The sequence below is a fragment of the Papio anubis genome, chromosome 3, assembly GCF_008728515.1.
Source record: "Papio anubis isolate 15944 chromosome 3, Panubis1.0, whole genome shotgun sequence".
In the NCBI taxonomy this organism is placed as follows: Eukaryota; Metazoa; Chordata; class Mammalia; order Primates; family Cercopithecidae; genus Papio; species Papio anubis.
The window spans coordinates 152,890,639-152,914,002 of NC_044978.1; positions in this window are offsets into that span (position 1 = coordinate 152,890,639).

Consider the following 23,364-nt stretch of genomic DNA (forward strand, 5'->3'; position numbering starts at 1 on the left):
AAACAGAAGTCAGCTGCTCTCTACAATGATGGCTCGTGCCAGCTGGCTAAAGATTGACATTGGCTCCAGCTGTGTTTTGAAGCCACACATTTCATGTTTTGCAGTCCAATCAGATGCACTGGCAGTGAATAAAATGGGTCCAGAAAGTATAAGAAAGGATGAAATGAATAGGAGAAAAAGCATAATGCTAAGCACTGATATAAATTCCATTCAGCATTCGACTTAACCAATCACATCACAGACACATATTTACTTAATAGAATGAAAGTGTTATTTCAGTTTCTATGTAGCTTTTCATATGTAGATTTCAATGTCATATATATGTATATATGTGTGTGTGTGTGTGTTCATTTATTTATGATAAGTTGAGCAAGTTAAAGTATGACATGAAAAGATGCCATGTTTGTATTTTAGTCTCACTTGAATTTTAGAAAATTACTCTGATATTTAATTAGGGTTTAAAAATGCATTCAACTTCTAATTTTAATTAAGTTAATGTTATAAAAACAGCATGATGCCTTTATATTTTTGAGAAAGTAAATATGACTGTAAAATATGTATGTCCACCAACTCTGTACTCTCTCCATTCCCTAATGTTTTCATTCAGGTTCTCAAATATGGAGCACCTACAATGTGCCAGGAACTATGGATACTAACAGTGACGTGCTATGATCATTAATCTCCTGAAGTTACAATCTTAAAGAAGCACCGAAAGAAATATCAGTGATAGGTGATATGTGGTAGAATAGAGATGTTTGTTACATGGCAAAAGTTTAAATGAAGGGAATGATCAATTTACTCTTCTGGTACTGGGGAACACTGGTTAGAGAAAGTAATTTTGCCATGCTCTGTAGCTTGAGAAGGCATGACAAAGGAGGAAAAAAAATAAGCATAACAGGTAGAGATGTCAGATCAAACAGACAGCATAACAAGTAGTTTAGATGTCATGGTTATTTGAAGGGAAAGTGAGTAAAATAGTATGTCTTCTTGTCTATGGAGATCTTTTTATAAAGTTATGAATGAAATGGAGAGAGATGGAATATGAAGAGGGAGAGGAGAACAATGACAGAAGAGGAAAAGTAAGTAGACTAAGTTAGAAAGTGAGCAAGTGGGAATGAAGAGAACTAAGAATAGGGAGAAGGCTTGGATAGATGTGCAGAACTGAAAAAATTTGTTTATCTCTTCCTTAGGGCGTTTTCCTCAATTTAGATAAAAGGGCAATGCAGTCATATGTTTCCTCTAGCGAGTATGTGTTAATGTTTCATTTTTTCACTAAAAGTAAATCATTAGAAACAGAACACCTAGTAATGTGATTTCTAGGCTTAATTTGATGGAATCCCTTACTGATACTACAAGATTTTCAAGAGAACCCTTAAGACTTCAATTATTTATTGCTTGTATTCACTTATACATTCATTTATTCACCTGTTACATATTCATCCATTCATTAAAAAATGTTTCATGAGCCTTTTTGAATCCAGGAAAAATGCCAAATTCTAGGGATATGTCAGTGAACATAATGATCCAAGTCCCTGCCTTCTAACTAAATTGTCTTTTATAACGAAAATGATATCAGACTTAAGAAGATGGAAATAAAGAATACAAAGTTTCAGATCCCTTTGCTTGCCATTTGAAATTATCATCACTTCTTGCTGTACTTACTTTCACAGGCACTGGTTCTTACTTTTGCTCTGAGAATTCTGATTTGACCAGGATGACTATGTTCCATCTTTCTGAATGCAAATTCAGACATTTGTATAATATGGCGTTGTGGGTTCATTCTCTTTGTGGCTTAGTTTAGGTCACTTTGCCAAAACCCTTAATTGAATAAAATTGTTATCCCTATATTTATCTAATTATTATAATCAGTGCTCTTAATTTTTACACTATTCTCCATAAGCTGCCACAGGAGAGTAATGGCAATTGAAAAGCTACAAAGAGGTGGGAATAATTATTGTGACCTGCTTGTCACTGGAGCAAATTCTATTAATCCTCAGAGAAACTTCTGCCAATCCAGCAACGTTTTCTTCCCCACAGAGAGGGTAAAGCTCCTCATCCTTTTTCCTGCCTCCTCTAAAGTTCTGCCCCATATTTACTGTTGCAAATGCATTGTTGGCCACTGACGTGATGTTTTTCTCCTGCCTGCCAAATGGTTAGGAAACCACAGGCAGGCTGTGTCCTTTTCTGGAAGCAAAATTACCCGACGCAAACATCCGGCTGAGAATAAGTAAATTACCTTGGTCAATTGATTTACAATTTATCTGGGGGAAGGTTTTGATAGAGATATTAAAAGGGAAGTAAAATTTATCACATTGACATAAAGCCCAGACCTCACTGCTTCTGCCAAAAGTGGCCACGTTCCGCACTCCACTAGGCAGGTTAACTCAGCCTTTCGGCTTATTGGGCTTTTCCATTTCTAACAGTTTTGTTTATGCTTAGGGATTTAAATAACCTTCTACTTAAGGCCCCAAGTCTCCAACAGAGTAGTGCCTGCTGCACATGGCAACAGTAGTTCCATAGTCTCCTGGGTGTGCTTTGGAATCCTAGAAGCCAGCCCCTTCCTTTGATTCCTCCTGTTCTCCAGCAGGTGGTAGACAAGCAGTGTCATGCCTACTTATTTCACCTGCCAGAAAATGTGGAAATGGGAACCTGGACTTATTTTTCCTCAGGCACAGAATAGATGAGTATGCATTAGACTTTTGCTGCTCTCTTCCTAACTTTTTCGGGCCATCACTTCCCCTTTTAAAAGTAAAATATAAAGTTACTTTTTTTTTTTTTGCAAAACATTACAAGTCTGGTCCAGTAGCATTATTTTTAAATACAAATACTTTGCCATAATACAAATAGAAAATGGTTTTCTGATAGATGGACATTTTTTGGCTGTGAAGAAGGTATATACTTTGAGTAAGTCAAGTAGAAAGAACACAATGCTACATGATAGAGTGTAAGACCATGTCCTTTCTCTTACATCTTATCTTTATTTAACTGTGCTTAACAATGCATGATAGGTATAGATGCTTGCTAAATGTATGTTAAATTTACCTTGTAAATTTTTTTGCTGGGATTAGAGAGAGAGAAAAAGAGACCAATAAGATATGGCATATTTAGAAATGTAACCATGGATTGTCTTTACATTTTAAACTTTACAGCTTTACTATGGAGAATGGCATTTTCATATTGTTCAGACAGGCCTTTTTCTCCTGGAAAAAATGGAGGCATACACTTCTTATTAAGAAGAGGCAAACAAATCAAACCAAAATCCTTTTGGTTAACACCTATTACGCTGAAAAATAATTCTTGATATTGTATGATAAATCATCATGCAACTTTCTTTTACTTGAAAACATAAGATTAAGTGTCTGAAAGATTAAAAAGCAAAGATTTAAATAATTTGCAGTAAGGCAAATTTGACATCTCCCAACATCCCCCCAGACTGTTCTGACTTCTCTGTAATTAAGATTCACTAAAAACCCTTACTCTATCTAGAGAGTAGTAAAATCGTTATTAACAATGAAAAAGAGAACACAAACAATTGTCTTGACCATAATCATTCTTTGCCCTCTGTAGCTGTGTTTCAATCTATTCCAAATCTTCAACCCCCATCACACTCCTTATATCAGTTATTTGGCTCCCATCTATTTTTTGTGTACAAGTTTGACCTTAACTGAAATGTGTGCCTATATCCTTAAATTACATTTTTATGTATGATTTCATTGTCAGTTTAAAAATCTGGACTTTAACTTCACCTTCCAACGGCCTAAGAATTTCTTGCAAATGATATGCACTTAGCATCCCATTATATTAAAATGTATTTATCCTATATCTGCCATGCTTTATAACAAAATTATGCGTGACTCTGTCTTACCTTCTCAGATTTAGCCTTTTCTCTTGATTGTTAGCTGATATTCTGGAATGTGACCTAACTTTGTTGGCAGGAACTGTGGTACTTCCATAGCAAATTTATACGTGCAAACCATCTGTTTATGCTCTCTAGTCTGTGTCCATGCTGTTGATTTCATCTCCAAGTTATACCACCCACCTTCCTTCAAATGTCTGTTAAGTCAATAATCCATATGGCATAAGAGAGGACATATTAATGAGGAAATTATTTTTCTTGAATTTAACCTCAGTAAATTGGATTGCAGGCAGTAAGATTTAAGAGAAAGGAATTTCCTTAAGATGTATCTGTCTGTTGGTAAAATCAGGGCATTCTTTAGTAACTTAAGTGCCCATTTTATCTCTCTTGTTCTAATAGACATGTAAGGTTCACTGCTTGACAGAAAAAAGAAAAACAATGCAGGTGGCTCAGTAGCAACAGCATCTGTGGTGATAGGATTGAGGGTGACAATGTTGAGCTTTACTAAGCCTTGTGATCCTAGAAAACAATGAAGGTTAATAAAACTCTCCCACCTTTTTTGTGTTCTTGATCAAGGTTTACAGAAGGTAAACACTTTTTTCCATATTACTTAGGTAAGACTCAGGGATGCCAGCTTTGTTTACCTATGACAAGGGCAGACACGCACACATCACACACACACTCCAAATTTCCATTTTTTAAATAATGAGTGAACAATTGAACTGAACGGTTTGGTCCCACTGATCAACTAAACATTGGTTTAAATTCTCTTCATGAATTTAACACATCTTTAATATCCTTTCCCAAAATAGACTGTCTCAGGGTATTATCTTCACTGACCTCCCATCCAATTTTTCCACCCTTGTTTATACCACTTCCCCAATCTGGTTTCCTAGTCTTATTCTTCTTCTTTACAAAACAAAAGCTCCTTTTTGTCTCTCCTTTTCAATACCGGCAGATCTCTCAGTCAGAACATTTTCCCTATTACTTACAACAGCTTTTTTTTCTCTGTTGCAGGAGTCTTTTTTCCATGTTTGCAACAAGCCCTGCTAAGGTCTAGAATCTGATTTTTATCTGATAGTTTTGGGTGCTGGGATCAGATTAAGATTGGGACTCACCATGGAACACCATCACCTCATACTGATGATGGTGCCCTGTCACACCTTTGAATTCCTTTCCTGCTAGACTATTTGAGGATCTTTTAATGCTATCAGCTCAGAAAGCAATGCTGCAGGCATCTTGTCTGTTACAAAGGAATTACTTCAATTTTTTCAAGCAAACTGGTTATTCTTCTTGCCCCTTATATGAGGCCTCTTCTTATTTTCTCTGGGTCCTCGCACCTGGGGGCATGCAGGGGAATCTCTTCTTTCCTTTGACCCCACGATTTTCAGAGGGGTTCCTTGGATCTTGGACCTGGGGATCCTGTGAGGAAATTAACCAAGTGGGATTATTCCCCCACTTTAAAGTCTCCCTATCCCTTTGGTTTAACTGTTAATCCCTCTGGTAATTCTCTTTCAGGCATCTTCTCCCACTGACTATATGCTTTGATATAATATGCTTTTGCTCTGATTATATTTGCTTTACAGCACTAATTCAGTTAAATGTCTTCAGAAATGGTGAATTATTTACAAAAGACAAATCAGAACTAAAATAACCCTTTTGGTAAACTTGGGATCTCCTTGAACTGGCTCATCTAACAGCCCAGCCCTCTAGCTTCTTCTTCCTCCTTTACTCCAACTTCCATCTTCCGTGCGTCCCTTTGAGTCTCTTCATCTGACCTTTTCAACACCTACTTCTACCTCCTCCACCACTCTATCTACCTTTGCCAGATTTTTCTCTACCTACTCTAGTTCCTCAATTCCCTATAATCATTTGGGTTTAAGTTCTCTCCCCCTGTGAGTGTCTCTTAGGGGATTAGATAATCCCAAAAGTAACCACCAGAGGCTGATAAAGCCAGTTGGAAAGAGTGTAGATGTTTTACTCACTTAGGTGGGCTTTGGAGACACCCAGATGACCAGTTGATCTCTCTTCAGTCCCTTGACCGAAATTTAATTCATATATTCCGTAAGATTATACATCATGGCCAATTGGTGAGAGCAGGTAAAATCAATTTGTCACATGCTTCCAAAAAACTTTTCTGGTAACAAATATAAAGATGGTGAAAGGACAAGAGTCAGTTTTATTACATAAACCAGTGATTATGTATTTCTGTGTGTATGACTGAAACATCATAAAGACAGAAATACAAGTTTTTAGAATTGAAACTATAAGTTCTTTATGTATGTACGTATATAGGCATATTTAGTATTTTTCTACCTTCAGATGGCATTAACAAATTCAATTATACAATGCCTCAAAGAGTTTTATTATGACTTGTTTAGACACAATTAAGTACTTATATAAGTTGAGTATTCTGAAAATTGCAGAAAGTAATAAAAGTAAACGTATTTTGACATTTTATTTCAATAGTAAGTATGTATTATACTATTGTAACGAAGCAGTTTAGCTTCAAAACGCATTTAATTGTTTTCTTCTATCTTATTTCTCCTTCCACCCTACTTTCAAGATATAACCTTGAAGCAAACTGCAGAAACCTTTTTTCCTTCTATAGTCTTAAAATATAGGCTTGAAGTGTACTTTGAAACTCCATGTCTCTCCCTTTGCCACCATATACTCCCTAATATCACGTACATTATCTAACTATATGCTTGTTAAGTTTACACCATACACGCTTAACTTTGTTCTTGCTTAGAAATTCCAGGGGCTAATTTTCAGACAGACTAAGCATGGAGACTCAGTTGCAAAATTCCAGGTAACCTGGACATTGTTGATATGATACTAGCCTGTGTTCTGGGTGGACCATGACTCAAAATAGCCACTGCAACATACAGCCAGGTACCCAGCACCATTCCTGCATGCCTCCCATTCCAAGTTCCCTTTGTGAGCCCCTGTTCAGCCTCAGGTACAAAACGGTTTGTTTAAGACAGTAGTCTTTGCCATTTCCTCACTGCTAACTCTGGAATGAGGTTACTTACCTTCCACTGTACTTCCTCCTTGTTTATTGGCTTTATAAGTGGCAGCAGCTAAGTTTTCTTTTGGTTACAGTATGTTAGCTTAGAGATAGTTTCCAAGAGGTTTTAGCAACTTAAGGGCTTGGACTTATGTTAAATTAAGTATGTAAGTTATGCAGGATGTGTCTTTGATAATCAGAAAAAAAAAAGGGTAATTTTTTCAGTTAAATAACTGTTAACTCAGGAATCAAAAAGGGGAATGTATAGAACAATACCTGAGTGGATATGAAACATGGTAGATTATTTGCAGAAAGGGAATTTCATTTGCCATGGTCAAAGATGGCTAAAGTTTGATAGGTTTGTTTATAAAAAAAAATTAAAACAAACTTTAGTATGAAGTAGTTTTTTCTTAACCTTCTGAATAATCTGCCTGGAAGGCAAAGATTCTGGGTCTTATCAAAATAATTTATTGTGCTTTATGTTGACTTTATCATGTCCTTCATTATTTAAGAGAACAAAATATTTGCAATTTTAAAAATAAGTGTCTATATTTTCAATTATGTTACTTCCTATTTATTTTTAAAATTTGTTATTGTCACTTTGGTAATCCCATTTAACAACTTTTGACATTTTACCTTCCCGAAATAAAATCTCAAATGATATTATTTGCACTTAAAACTGTCTTTGAGGTTTCCCAGAGGAGCCCTGCAAAATCACAAATCATTTTTTCTTTCACTTTGCAAAACAAGAAGTGTTAAAAATAATTAGATTTATTTAATATGTTATGAGATGCATGGGATGTTTTGTCACATCAGAGATGCTTAACCTTTTCTAGGTTAAATTTGTACAGGTAAAATATTGGTATCATAAATATTTCAGAAATTGTATAAAATTCCTAGAGATTTGACAGTGTCCTTGTTGCCCATTATATGTTTTTATTTATCAGAATCTTCATGCTGCTTTGCCTGATATTAGACCACTATAGTACAATGTTTCAGTCATAATTTCTGTTAGTTTTTAAAATGTTGCACATCGTAGAAGCAAACAAATGTTTCTGTCAATTGTCTTATTTTGTAATACTTTTTTTAGTGCTTTAAATTTGTTAGTAATCTAGAGATAGTTTTTGTTTGGATTTGTCTTACTCTAATCCTTTCCTGAGTGTTCTGGTAACCAATAATAGGCCATTGTGATGCATCTTCAAAATAAAACTAAAAAAAAAAAAAAAAAAAAAAAAAAAAAATCTCAGGGATCCAGGTAAAGACTATGCCAGGTTCACTCAGGCCCAGGCTTCTTGATGGCAATGCTTAAATAATTTTGAGAATCTACAGCTAAATGGAATCAGGATTTTCAGAATTCTAGTTGAAAAGCTAGTGGATTCATTAGACTGATAGCCCAAGATGGACTGGAACAAGAGTCAATTGAATAAACAAATGAGAGACAATTATGAATTTTGTTTGAAATACTACTGATGCTTTCATGTTCATTTTTGTTGGATATAAGGAATCTCTTTGTCTTTTCTCTTGAGCCATCTGTAACTTATAATAATTTAGTCTACTATGCTTTTGTAAATTAAGTGAAACATTTATGTTCTCCCTCTGCCAGCTTCTTCCACAATTTAGAATCTCTTATATTCTTATTTAGATGGCAATATAATTATTTGAATATGTTGGGAAAGAATCTAGTTTTCTTGTTAACTGAACATAATTGGAAACCTTAGTTATGCAACCAAGGCATTGAATGGAATCTCTTATTTGCAAATGATACTTGATTCAAATATGACTAGACACTTTGAGAAACCCAGGATGACTTTCTGCAGTCAACGCTTACCAAGCCTTCTTGGAAAAACTGACCTAGCACCTGAACTTACATCGCTTCCAGCATTACAAAGTAAGCAAGTAACATCTCGGCATGCTTAGTTAGAGATTTTATGATATCTTAAGCCATTGAGAAAAAGGATTTTTTTTCTGAGCGTCTCCATGAAAACCTCCAACAAAGTAAAATGTAAAATGTCCATATGTTAAATTACTATTATTCTTCTGCTTATTTAAATAATTAGAACAAATATAATAAGATCAGACTTATTCTATGATAAAGAATAATCATTCTTTGGTACTACCTTTGATCAAAATAGTGGGAGACTATAGGGAGGAATTTTGTATTTTAATGGAAAACTATAGCATAGTTTATTGGATTCTCAAATCCTCACCCTGTCCATTGTCTTTGAGCTATTTTGCCCATCTTGTAATTTTCCAGTTAACTGATGAATAGTTGGGGGAAAAAAGAAAACAGTTTTATAACTTAAGTGTAAATTAGACTGAGTCTTGTCATCTTGCACACATTGTCTATTCTTACCCGAACTTCAATTCTAGTTTCTTTCAATATCTGACTACAACCCTCCAAACAAACATGTCTAATTTTTCTTTCTCCCTCCTGACTTGATGACACTAAAAGCTAAAACCTGACTGTTTAGATCCTAATTGAAACTTTAGGTTGCCTTGTAACTTAACTTTTCCACCAGATCTGAAAAAGCATAACAAAAAGCCCAGTAAGTAAATATATACTTTCAACGACTCATCACTGCAGTGGATCATGCGTGGGCTTGATTTGTCCCTGGAGAAGCTGCTGCCTGAAAAACAATGAAGGTTAATATAATTTTCCCCAAAGCTTTTGTGTTTAAAAAAAAAAACAAAAAACAAAAAACAAACAAAAAAAAACAAGGCTTGATGCAAATAAACTCCCCATCATTTATAATCCATGAATGCCCCCTTGGTTACCTATGACAATGCCAGACACAGACCTCCATATTCCTATTGTTTACCTGGTACACAAATAGCTGAACTATTTTGTCTTCACTGATGAATTGTAGCAAAATGCTTGTTAACCAGACATTTATTAAGTATATATTATCAAATAGAACTCTTAGTTTTGATTCATTCTTATCTGACCCAACATACTATAGTACCTTACTGACTTCTCCAGAAACAGAGCTGATTTCAGGGAAATTTATTCTCTGATCAACTATCCCATCTATCACTATTTATCCTACTTTTCCAAATATGTCTTTTTTTTCCCTGTCTTTTTTACTCCTTCTCACAAGAAAATCTTTTTTTCTGCCTTACCACTGAGAATATTGCAGATCTCATCTTCATTGCATTTTGTCTATTGTGATAATTCCTTCCTCACTCATTCCTTCTATTCTTTTGCATATAATTTCTCCTTACCTAAGCCTAGAGCTTGTTTTATATTTCACAAGAGAAATGGAATATGTATTAATCTTAGGATTGGGTATGACTGCAAGTTTGGTCTGTTACAATAATCAAAATTGTCCTAAAAATCTATTAATAGATCTGCTTTTCAGATCAATACATTTCTTAATAAACAACATAATCAATTGTTCTACATTATTGGATAGTTTGTCATTTCTTCCATTATGCATTAGTGGGTTGGCATGAATAGAGAGGCCATGTGAAAATGTATTTCTTCAAATTTAAAAATCATACTCAGTACTATAAAATGCCCACAGGAAAAAATAGTACATGAATACTTAGAAAAACAACCTTTTAATATTTTCCATCTTACTCTGGATATGTGTTCACTGACTAAAATATAACTTTAAATAAGTTAAACACAGTTTGTGATGTAATTCCAGTGTATGGGAAGCTGCTTTTGCTGAAATATGGGACTATAGGTTCATAGCTCCAACTACTAAACTTTCCTGCTTCATCTTAATGCCTATGAATTTCTAAACTCTATTAAGCATAAATTCATACTCTCTAGTCTAGCTCAGCTACTCTTTCAATAATCCAATATTACCTTTCAGACATGAGGGAAAATGCATCCTCACTTTTCAGGTGTCATACATATTCTGTTTATTATTTTTTTTAAGTCATATGAGCTTCATTATATACGAAACTTATACAATGGTGCTGCTTTGGGGCCTATTGAAAACTGCTTTAAGCAAGGCTTAGAATTGTCAAGTTATTGTGAAGAAAGTCAGTATGTCCCAGAATTAGAAATAAGTAAAGGTTGTATTTCTCCTTTTGTATATTTTGCTAGGAGGTGACATACTGCAATGATAATACTTAGACTAAATTATGTCAAAACAACAAGCATTAATTAGCAACCAAAAACTTCTGATATAAGCTCAGGGAGGTCCCTGTTCTCTGTCCTCAAACACTCTAATAAAAACTTTCATGAGGGTGAAATTCTGACACACGCAGCGAAATGAAACTCAGGAACTAAGAACACCACAGTGAAATCTTTTACAGGGCATACTGAATTATCTTATCTTATCTGTAAAGTGGAATTTTCTAGAAAATCTCATAACTTAAAGAAAACTCACTTTGTCAATGGACAATTGTTTCTAACATCCCTTATGTCACTGAGTAAATCCCTAGGCACAGATTTGGTTTGTAAAATATATAATTTTGCCTATCCAACCTGGATGAAGATATGTGATTGGGTCTTTCAAAAACTGCCGTAAGAGTCTTGCACTCTATATTTCTGATTAGGATGCTAACTTCCTTACCTTATACAATAATTTATTCAGAATTATTTTAAAGTGATCTAGACACAGTTAAAACAATAGTCTCAGTGAATCTAATATTAAATTAACAGATATCCCAAGTGTCAGAAAATTACTTTAGCAGGCATCAGGTATAAATTCCAATTATGTTTAAAAAAGTTAGCCTACTTTTTTTCACATATTGATTTCATTATAGTTAACCACATAGGTTTCCCTAGAGAAAGGAATGGAGCCTAAGTAACAAGAAATTCTCTTCAGGGATATTTTACACCATTTAAATATCTTGTTTCTCAAATCTTAGTTGCACCCTCACAATCTATAGTTTAAGTCTAAAATTTGTTAGTTTCTTAAAAAAATCCAAATTTTTATAAATTAATGGAAGTTATAATGAAATTTATAATGTATCCTTAACTTCTGCCTGTCTCACTAGTAAAATGATACTTTAAGGGTCTAATGAATCTTTGAGAATTTTTGGCAAAATATTAATTATTTATAAGAAGAAAAATAATGCCAGCATATTATAATTTGAGTAATTACATTTTCAAGTCTGATTTTTCTTATCTTTTTTGGCATCTACACTCTGTTTTTGATTTGTGACCATTTAGACTTTATGTTCACAAGTTACATGATTTCAGAATGTTGTATATTTGTTCTCACTGAATAAATATTAAGGATATTTTTGTTTATTAAGTGAAGTGCAAATTAGTTTCTATTTCTGTAAAATAAATAATGCATTTTAACTCAGCGTATATTGTTTCGTTTTTATGTTCCATTGCAAAAGATAAGAAAAAATTGCAATTGCTATCTTGAATATATAGATATTGATTATTTTAGAGTATCAAATTGTTATGAAATTTTCAAAATATTTTGTGCTAAAACAATAGCAAATGCTACAATTTGTATCTGGGAGGAGTAACGTAGTCTATACTATATGTCATGAACACTGCTGATTTCTAAGTAAACACCATTGAAACAAATTTATGAATATTTTAAGATTTGTATTTATAAACATTTTGATCTGTAAGCACACATTGAGCACCCAAAAAAACTGCAGCACTTGATAAGGCAAATATTTATCGGGAGACTTGTTTTCTGTGTGCATTATTTATTTTCAGATAAGTAAGATTAGCATGCTTTGAAGGAACTCATCATAAAGTGTCAAGGCACTAGGTAACAAATCAATGGCTGTTTAAATGATTGTTTTTCCCTGAGGGAAAGTATATTTTGGTTTGGAGACCTAACTTCATTATGCTTCAGTACATACTGAGTGAAAAACACTATTTCCGTCATTAATGTGTTTATAAAAGCTTTTTTGTTGTCTGCACTGAAAAGTCAGTCGGTTTACTTATTTTCTTGTGATGTATTGTCTGGCAGTAAAAGCTAATGCACTCTATAGCATTGGTAGGCTTTCACATTTTAACTAAATTTTTAAAGAGGAGCACATCTAGCTATATTATTAATTATTATAAATTATATTACCATAAATCAGTCAGAAATGGATATGAATTTGTTTTTGTAAACTAAGAACACCAATATCTCTTCACACATACTGCACACTAGTCAAGGAGAGATTTCAATGATTCACTACATTGATTACTGCTATTTGTGCTTTTCAATTTCTACTGAATTTTCCTATTATTTTGTTTTCAGTAAAGATACTTATAGGTAAGTTAGAACAACTAATATTCAAATTACTAATATTGGTACATTTTTCCTATAATAAGGTAAACAAAGATTTTTAGCTAATTAATATTATTTATAAACACTCTTAAATATATGTATTTTTCCTAGCTATGATTACATATGTAAGATTATATACCTTGTGAACCATGTTAAAATTTAAGTTAACCCTTCCTTTTAATATGTCCACAACACACACAAATTAGAAAACCTTAAGATACTAATCATTGCCGTGATTGGTGCCTATGCTGACTCTGCTACCTATACCTATCTTGTGTTTTATTCATGTGCAACTTAAAAATCCCCAGTATATTGAATTTATAAGATGTTCTCGCAAGGATGTAGGCATCCCTTGAGATTTGGATTGAAATTGTTCTGGGACCAGAACACATACACACATGCAAACACCCAGACTTCTTTTTGATAGAGGTTCAAGACTATAGTATCTTTTTTTTTTTTTTGAGACAAAATGTCTTTCTATCCCCCAGACTGGAGTGCAGCGGCACAATTTTGGCTCACTGCAACCTCTGTCTTCCAGGTTCAAGTGATTCTCATGCCTCAGCCTCCCAACTAGCTGTGATTACAGGGGTATGCCACCTCACCTGTTAATTTTTGTATTTTTAGTAGGGACTCGGTTTCACCATATTGGCCAGGCTGGTCTCAAACTCCTGACCTCAGGTTAAGATTGCAGTATCTTAACCTCTAGTTGGGTTCTTTGGTCACCTGATTGGTATGGATGCTTTTCAAGCTATGAAGCCTTAGAAAATGGAACAGTGTGTACCCTGCAATGAAAGGAAGTGTCATGGCGTATGAAAACTTGGGATCCTTATTTATGGTAATGAGGAACTCCCTTTCCGTGATTAGTTTCCTTAGTGGTATTACTGTTCATACTCTATCTGTGAATGGCTGTATATAAATTAGAAAACCTTAAGATGCTAATCATTGACATGATTAGTGCCTATGCTGACTCTGCTACCTATACCTATCTTGTGTTTTATTGATGTGCAACTTAAAAATCCCCAGTACATTGAATTTATAAGATGTTCTCACAAGGATGTAGGTATCCCTTGAGATTTGGATTGAAATTGTTCTGGGACCAGAACTTGGACTGGAGTTAAAATTAACCTACTCTAATGGTCTACAACTAGGTATAATTAGAATTTAAAATATTCTCTTTCTGTACTTGCCCTTAATAACCTCTAAGCGGGTTACTTGATTTCCACACATTTAACCTACGTGCATTATGTCTGGAAAGAGAAGACTACCTGCTTTGCATTTCCCCAATTAGTTTGTAAATGTTGTGACTGCAGAGGGCTAATCTCATGCTCCATTTTACCATTCCCTTCAATAAACAAGTTTTAATTTATCAAATAATATTATTTTATTTATTTATTATTATTATTATTTTTTGATGGAATCTTGCTCTGTTGCCCAGGCTGGAGTACAGTGGCATTATTTCAGCTCACTGCAACCTCTGCCTCCCAGGTTCATGCCATTCTCCTGCCTCAGCCTCTCGAATAGCTGGGACTACAGACATCTGCCACCACACCCGGCTAATTTTTTAAATATTTTTATTAGAGACGGGGTTTTACCATGTTAGCCAGGATGGTCTCGATCTCCTGACCTCGTGATCCACCCACCCTGGACTCCCAAAGTGTTGGGATTACAGGCATGAGCCATCATGCCCGACCAAGAATATTATTTTACTTGAGATTGCATTGGTCCAATATGGCATATTTTCTCTTTTATTCTAGATTTCACTATATTTCCACATGAAGGATGCATCTGTTATCACTCACATTCATTTCAGATATTAAAAGCTCTGACTTACAAATGGGAGTATTTTGGAAAGACCAAATAACTTATGGGATGACAAACTAGGGACCCACGAAAAACACTAAATAGATGTAAACTAAAAATAGAATTCTAAGCCCCACAACTGTCAAAAAGACCCCTTGTCTCAGCCAAGGGCATTCCAACGTTAACCTGAAAAACTAGTTCAGACCATCGTGGGAAGTGGGATCAAACATACCTCATTATATCCTCCTCCATTTGTAATTCAGGCACAAATGACCAGCATTAACATTACAACGGAGATTTTAAGATTTTTTTTGGGGCAATGAAACACTCAATTCCAGACTGACTATTATAGCATCATATGACAGATAGCAAGCCCTGAAAGAAATTGAAGTATTTTACCCCAAAAAATGTTTGTTTTTTTTTTGACATATTTTGAAATGGCCCTGAAAAGTTGTCTTTGTGGGGAAAATCTACATTCTCCAGATAATCACATTTCTGCAGGTCTTTTCCCTGATACAGGGGAGAATTAACATAAGAATCTGGCATGTTTTTAGGTCTGATAAGAAACATTTACAATCTATTCTCTCTGAAGCCTGATATATGAAGAATTCATCAGCATAATAAGAATCTTGTTCTTCACAACCTCTTATCTTAATCCAGACACTTCATTCTATAGATTCCAGGTCTTTAGATAATCTCCTTCAACCAATTGCCAATCAGAATATCTTTGAATACACTTACAACCTGGAAGCCACCGTTTTAAATTGTCCTGACTTTCCAGACCGAACCAATGTACATCTTACAGATATTGATTGATGTCTTATGTTTCTCTAACATATAAAAACAATCTGTAGCATAAACAACTGGGGCACATGTCGTCAGGACCTCTTGAGGCTGTGACATGGGCATGTCCTTAACCTCAGCAAAATAAACTTCTAACTTGGTAGAGACTTTTCTCAGATACTTTTTGGTTTATGTACCTATGCAATTTTACTTTAATATGCATTACCATAGTTCTTTTAAAAATATTTTATAAAGGGCCATATTTATATCTTGCCACTTTTGAGATATTTGAATACAGATATGAGCTCACATGCACATTTTTAGAAGCCTATAAGCTGGTTAAGTGGAATCATGTGGGTAATAAAAAACTACATAACTTATTATTCATAATATTTGATAATTTATGGGTTTTTAATGACTGAAAAAACTTATGGATGGGGAAATCATTTTTGCAGTCATCTGTCTTTTGATCCTAAAGAAATTATAAAAACTAACAAATATTCAACAATATCCCATGAATGAGTCAGATTGAAGATTCAAGAGTCAATTCCACATTTACTTATGAACAGAATATCACTCCTAATCTTTTATGGAGATAGAAATGCACATCAAAATAGCCATCTGTATTGAGCATATATTACAAATAACATCACACATTTTATCTTATTGTATCTTCATTAAAATTCTTGACCAATAGAATATGGATGTGTTGTTCCCCTCTATGGGTCCATGTGTTCTCATCATTTAACTCCCACTTATAAGTGAGAACATGTGGTATGTGGCGTTCTGCTCCTGTGTCCGTTTGCTAAGAATAATGGCCTCCAACTTCATCCATGTCCCTGCAAAGAATATTATCTCATTCTTCTTTATGGCTGCATAGTATTCCATGATATGTATGTACCACATTTTCTTTTTTCAGTCTATCATTGATGACCATTTAGGTTGATTCCATGGCTTTGCTATTGTGAATAGTGCTGCAGTGAACATATGCATGCATGTGTCTTTTTAATATAATGGTGTATATTCCTTTGGGTATATAATCCAGTAATGGGATTGCTGGGTCAAATGGCATTTATGTTTTTAGGTCTTTGAAAAATCACAACACTATCTTCCACAATAGTCAAACTAATTTTCCCTCCCACCAACAGTGTACAAGCATTCCTTTTACTCCACATACTCCACAACCTCACCAGCATCTGTTATTTTTTAACTTTTTAATAATAACCATCTGGTGTGAGATGGTATCTCACTGTGGTTTTGATTACATTTCTCTAATAATCAATGATGTTAAGCTTTTTTTATATGATTTGCGACTGCATGTGTGTCTTCTTTCAAAAACTGTTCATGTTCCTAGACCACTTTTTAATGGAGTTGTTTGGGTTTCTTTTTTTTGTAAAAATATATCTGCTGGATATTAGACCTTTGTCAGATGGATAGTTTGCAAAATTTTTCTTCCATTCTGTAGGTTGTCTGTTTAGTCTGTTGATAGTTTCTTTTGCTTTATAGAAACTCTTTAGTTTAATTAGATCCCATTTGTCAATTTTTGCTTTTGTTGCAATTGCTTTTGGCAATTTCATAATAAAATTATTGCCCATGCCTATGTCCTGAAAGATATTGCTTTGGTTGTCTTCAAGGATTTTTTTTTTTTTTTTTTAAATTTTGGGTTTAACATTTAAGTCTTTAATCTATCTTGAGTTGATTTTGGTATGTGGTGCAAAGAAGGGGTACAGTTATAATCTTCTGCATATGGTTAGTCAGTTATCTTGGAACTTACCATCACTAAGAATTGTACCACCTCTTCTTTGTAGATTTTGTTGAATTCAGTTGTGAATCCATCTGGTCCTGGGATTTTTTCCCCCCTCTTAACACTGCCTTAGGTTGTCCCAGAGTTTCTGGTATGTTGTATCTTTTTCCTCATTAGCATCAAAGAACTTCTTGATAGTTGCCTTAATTTCATTATTTACCCAAAAGTCATTTGAGGGGACTTTATTACATTTTCATGTAATTGTATGGTTTTGAGTGAATTTCCTAGCTTTGATTTTTAATTTTATTGTGCTGTAGTCTGAGAGATTGTTATTATTTCAGTTCTTTTGCCTTTGCTGAGGAGTGTTTTATTTCAGATTATGTGATCAATTTTAGAGTATATGCCACACAGCAATGAGAATAATATATATTCTGTTGTTTTGGGTGGAGAGTTCTGTAGATTACTCTCTGATTCATTTAATCCAGTGCTGAGTTCAAGTCCTAAATATCTGTTAATTTTCTGTCTCAGTGATCTGCCTACTATTGCCAGTGGGAGTGTTAAAGTCTTCCACTCTTATTGTGTGGGAGTCTAAAGTCTCTTTGAAGGTCTCTAAGAACTACCTTTATGAATCTGGGTGTTCCTGTGTTGGGTGCAAATATATTTAAGATAGCTCTTCTGGTTGAATTGAAACCTTTACCATTACGTAATGTTCTTCTTTGTCTTTTTTTATCTTTGTTCGTTTTACATCTGTTTAGTCAGGAACTAGTTTTGAAACCAATGTTTTTATCTGTTTTCCATTTGCTGGAAAGAATATTTTTCATCCCTTTATTTTGAGCCTATGTGAGCCATTGCATGTGAGATAGGTCCCTTGAAGACAGTACACCAATGAGTCTTTGTTGCTTATCCAGCTTGTCACTCTCTGTCTTTTAATTGGTGCATGTAGTCCATTTAATGTTAATATTGATACGTTGAAGCTCCTTGAAGTTTGGAGTTCACTGAGCTTGGAGAACTGAGGTTCAGCAGAGTGCTAGTGGATGCAGGGATACCTGCTACCCTGTAGGCATTCACCACAGTCACAAAGGCACAGCAGCTGGGGGAGAAGTTGGGGGCCCCTGCTGGAGACCATGTGTTCTGCTGCACTGGAGATGGTGTTGGGTTGGGGTGAATTTGATCCTATCATCAGGATGTTAGCTGGTTATTTTGCAGTTTTGTTTATTTGGTTGCTTTATAGTGTCAATGGTCTGTGTACTTCAGTTTGTAAGTTTTTAATTGACTTCTCCAAGGTTAGGATTTAAAATATCAAATAGTACATGTATTCCACAGTTTTAGATTTCTTCACATATTTAATTTCATTTAGTTCTCTCAAGCTGTACAAGTGTGTAGATTTTATTACTTACTTCATGGGACACTAAGGGATGTGATATAGTGTCAGTTATCTTTGCCTTTATCTTTTTTTTAATAACTGCTATATAGATTTGTACCATTTTGATATTTATTTTAGCCACTAATGCTACCAATAATAAACAACTTTATGAATGCTTCCAATTCTAGACATATCTGAAAAGCATTTATAATCCATGACTAAGTGGTGTAGATCAACACATGCTGAGTGCTCAAAACATAAAGATTGATGTTCTAAGGCCAAGTTAAAGACAGTCACATTATCATCCTTTTGTTTTTCATTTCTGATTATGTCTGCTACTTTTCTTGAAAGATATTTGTTAAGATTATGGTTAGGTTTACATTGGGACTGAAGCAGAAAGTGTAATATACCACACAAATACTGATTTATAATATTCTTATTATACAAACCTTCTTACTCGTTTATATAATTATTTGTCAAGCTGTTATCTTTAAAATAAGCTAGAGCCTACTGGAATAATATCCTTATATTAATGGTAGTTGCCATTATTTCAGTAAATAATATTGAAATTATAAAAGTGAGATACTTTTTATGATGTATAAAGACCCTCACAAAGGGCCTAAATTTATTAAAATGTGAATTAGTGGCTTATAAATAAGATATAGCATTAATATCAAATTGTCTGAAATATAGCTTCTACTGTGAGTGAAAGTTTTCAGAAAAAATTTTAGAGGAATGAGACTTTATTTCAGTGATAAGGTTATGAACCTGGGATATGCAGCCTTCAAGTACAATGATGGTTGATTCCAAGTAATAAATAGAGTGTTTGGGTTTTACAGCAAAATGTGCACCCAGATACCCAATCTAGTCCATTTATGTAAACATGGGATTGAAACTTACTTAGTTCTGATTGGTTGGTGAAGCTACATTTTAATTGGTAAATACAGCTGAGCTCTGATTGGTTTGCACAATTGTATTAATCCATTTTCACGCTGCTGATAAAGACATACAAGACACTGGGAATCAAAGGTGGTTTAATTTAATTTATAGTTTTACATGGCTGGGGAGGTCTCACAATCATGGTGGAGAGCAATTGGCTCTTCTTACATGGCGGTGGCAAGAGAGGATGAAGAAGAAGCAAAAATGGAACCCCTTATAAACCCATCAGATCTCATGAGACGTATTCACTATCATGAGAATAGCATGGGAAAGACTGGCCCCCATTATTTAATTACCTCCTACCAGGTCCCTCCCACAACACATGGGAATTCTGGGAGTTAAAATTCAATTTGAGATTTGGGTGGGGCACAGCCAAACCATATCAAATATTAAGCCCTGATAAATTGTGTATTAGTCTGTCCTTATGCTGCTAATAAAAACATACCTGAGGCTCGGTAATTTATAAAAGAAAGAGATTTTATTGACTCATAGTTCTACAGGGCTGGGGAGACCTTGCAATTATGGCAGAACATGAATGAGGAGCAAAATCACATCTTACATGATAACAGGAAAGAGTGCTTATGCAGGGGAACTTCCATTTATAAAACCATCAGATTTCATGAGACTTATTCACTAGCATGAGTAAAAGTATAGCGGAAACCACCCATATGATTCAATTGTCTCAACCTGGCTCTGCCCTTGACATGTGATGATTATTACAACTCAAGGTGAGATTTAGATGGGGAAACAGCCAAACCATATCAAATTGACAACAATTTATTTTGGCATGATAAGGGAAATTAGATTGGTGTGACTCTAGAGAAGGAGGTCCTGTGATACTTTTACATATTTCTGAAAACACAAAGTATATGATTGCTCCTCAACTGAGTCATAATCTCATGGTTCTGTGTTAACTTTGAGCATATCAGTTAGGTATGTAGAGTCTATTTTGTCTGTCCAATTGGGCATACCTTAACAGTACTCAATAAATAATAGCTGTCAGTATTACGAAGTTAAAAGTAGACATTTTATATACTGGTGTTACTTATACTTTTTAATCTCATGTCCTACTGATGGTTTGGGTCTGATTTTTTGTCTAAGTTTAAGGGAAAAGGACGTTGCATAACTAAAATCACTTAAAATGAAAGATTTAATAACTCACAAATATTTAAATAACTGCATTCATTTTCCATCACTGATGTAATAAGTTACTACAAATCTAATAGCTTTAAAGCACACATTTATTATTTCACTGTTCTATAAGTCAAAAGTTCAATACGAGGATCACTGGGCTAAAATCCAGATGTTGGCAATGAAGCAATGTTGTTTTCTGGGGTAATACTTAAGGTTTGTTGCCTCACGCCAGGGAAATCAAGGACACGAACACACACAAGGAGTGAGTTTAAGAGCGGAAGTTTAATGGGCAAAAGAAAGAGAGAGCAAAATAACACTCTCTCCTTAGAAAGAGATGGGTGCCAGAATGGGACGTCTGGTCTGTGGCAGAGTGCACAGCGTTTTACAGACAGGATTCACGATGCAGTGTCTGAGCTACATAGAGCCCAAAGATTGGTTGGACTAATTGTGACATTTACATAGCACACGAGGAAGCTGGAAATCCCACCCAAATCATTTATTATGCAAATGGAGTTTCTACTTCATGGTCATCATGTTGCCTGCTCTTTACTGTGCACATGGATGACAAGGAAAGGAAAAAGATGGAGCCACCATGTTACAAATGCCTAGACTCAGGTAGACTTTTACTATTGGCATAGCTGACAATATTCATGGGTACAAACTTCCAGCTTGCTTCTCTGTTTGTAGCTTGATTTTACAGGCTGCTCTTTGTTAGAAAATAAATAATTTGGGTGCTACTTTTAATTAAAAACGAGACTTTGCTGAGGACTGCCTTATGCTATTTGCCTAAATGATTTCTTTCTAATTCCTATATCATTCCCCCCTCAGGAGTGTTAACCCTAACTGCTGTTAGGAAGTGTTGAACAATGAGTCTTTCTCGCTACTTTCTTCTTCTCAGCCTTTTTCCAAAGATCAAGAGAAAAGTGGTATTTTGAGGGGAATAGCAGCTAGAGCTCCTCTTGCAATTGATCTTAGGTCCTCAGAAGAAAGGCCTATGTCTATGTTTAACAGTGACTATGTGTGGTTCTGTCTGCAGCACCATTTGGAGTGTAATCTGTCAGCTGTTTCAATGGGTTGTAATACTAGTTTGCCTAAACTAGATGTTGCTGAAATATTATTATAACGGCAACATTATTTTTAGGATAAGTGGAATTGGATTTGGGTGACCAGAGAAACCTTAGTGTTAACCTTGGCTAAATATTTCCTGCAATTACTAAATTTTTCATGACTTCCACAAACCATCTATGACACGCTTACACTTTCTGACTTATCCTAAACATCTCTTTTTATAAACAACTAGTTATTTAGGACAAGAATTTACCATACAAAATCTTTGTTATATAAAATCTTTTTTCTTTATAACATTTTTTTCATAGCTAGGGTGTGACATATTCATAAACCCAATAAAAAGTCCTAGCAGACTCAGTGATGGTAAAACTTTCATGCTTACTTCTTGTTGGTAACTACTATCCCTAATATAAGGATAATAACTAAGGGAAATACTACAGCAATGGAAACTCTCTGTCTGATATTTTAGTTAGAAGGTGCTACCATGTCTAGCCCTACTGCAAATAGTAGAGTGTGTATAGCAACGCCCACAAGGGTGGCATAGTAGATTATTTCCATCTAAAATTTTACTTGCCAATATATAGAATTTCTTTTGGATGGTCTATGAAGTGCTTGGCTTTATTTTCCCAAACAAATAAATCTCCAAGTATGGGCACCCTATTTGCTTTCATTACTTGGTAGGATTTGTAGGATAATGGCCCAGCACTAGAATATTGATCCAGATTTTTACATTACTCATGTCTTTCTGTTTCTTTGGGGATGCCGGAGATCACAACTTGATTCACAGGAATAAGCAGGATTAGCCTAAAACATAGGCTAAAATAATTTAATGACAAATGTATGGTAAGTTTCGTTGCAAAACTTTTCTCTCTCTCCATTTTGGTAAAAAAAGGGTCCTCAATTTTGGTAAAAAATATATATCTATATCTATATCTATATATGATAGAACAATACTTGGCCTGATTATTAGCATAAAGTGCAGCAAGAATGATTATTTCTATGTAGGTTTTTTGTATTGGCTTTGATGGAACTGTGTTCCACAAGAAATCTCAGGTAAGTCCTTTTAAAGCCAAGCCCAGCCATAGGTTTGTATCCTCGAATACCTGTGAGTTAGGTGGTCTTTTCCTCTTAAGGTCCAAAGATAAACTTGCAGCTCCTGGATCTGTTAGAAAGCAACACCCTTTATTGACCACAGACCAGAAACCCTGTAAGGGGACTGCCTAGGCAAGAGTATAAGGCCAGTCTGCCCAAGGAGCTTTTAGTGACTCTACAAATCAAGCTTGATTCCTCAAAGGGAAACACATCCTTCCAGTCAAAGCCTTGGAAAAACAACCAGTTTTGCCTATTGTGTCTTAAGAATACTCACAAATAGTTTCCAAATTTTAGAGGAAACTGGTAGTGGGAAACAAATTTGCTTCAAATTATACCTTACTTAGCTTAAAAGAAAGGTTTCCTTGACTT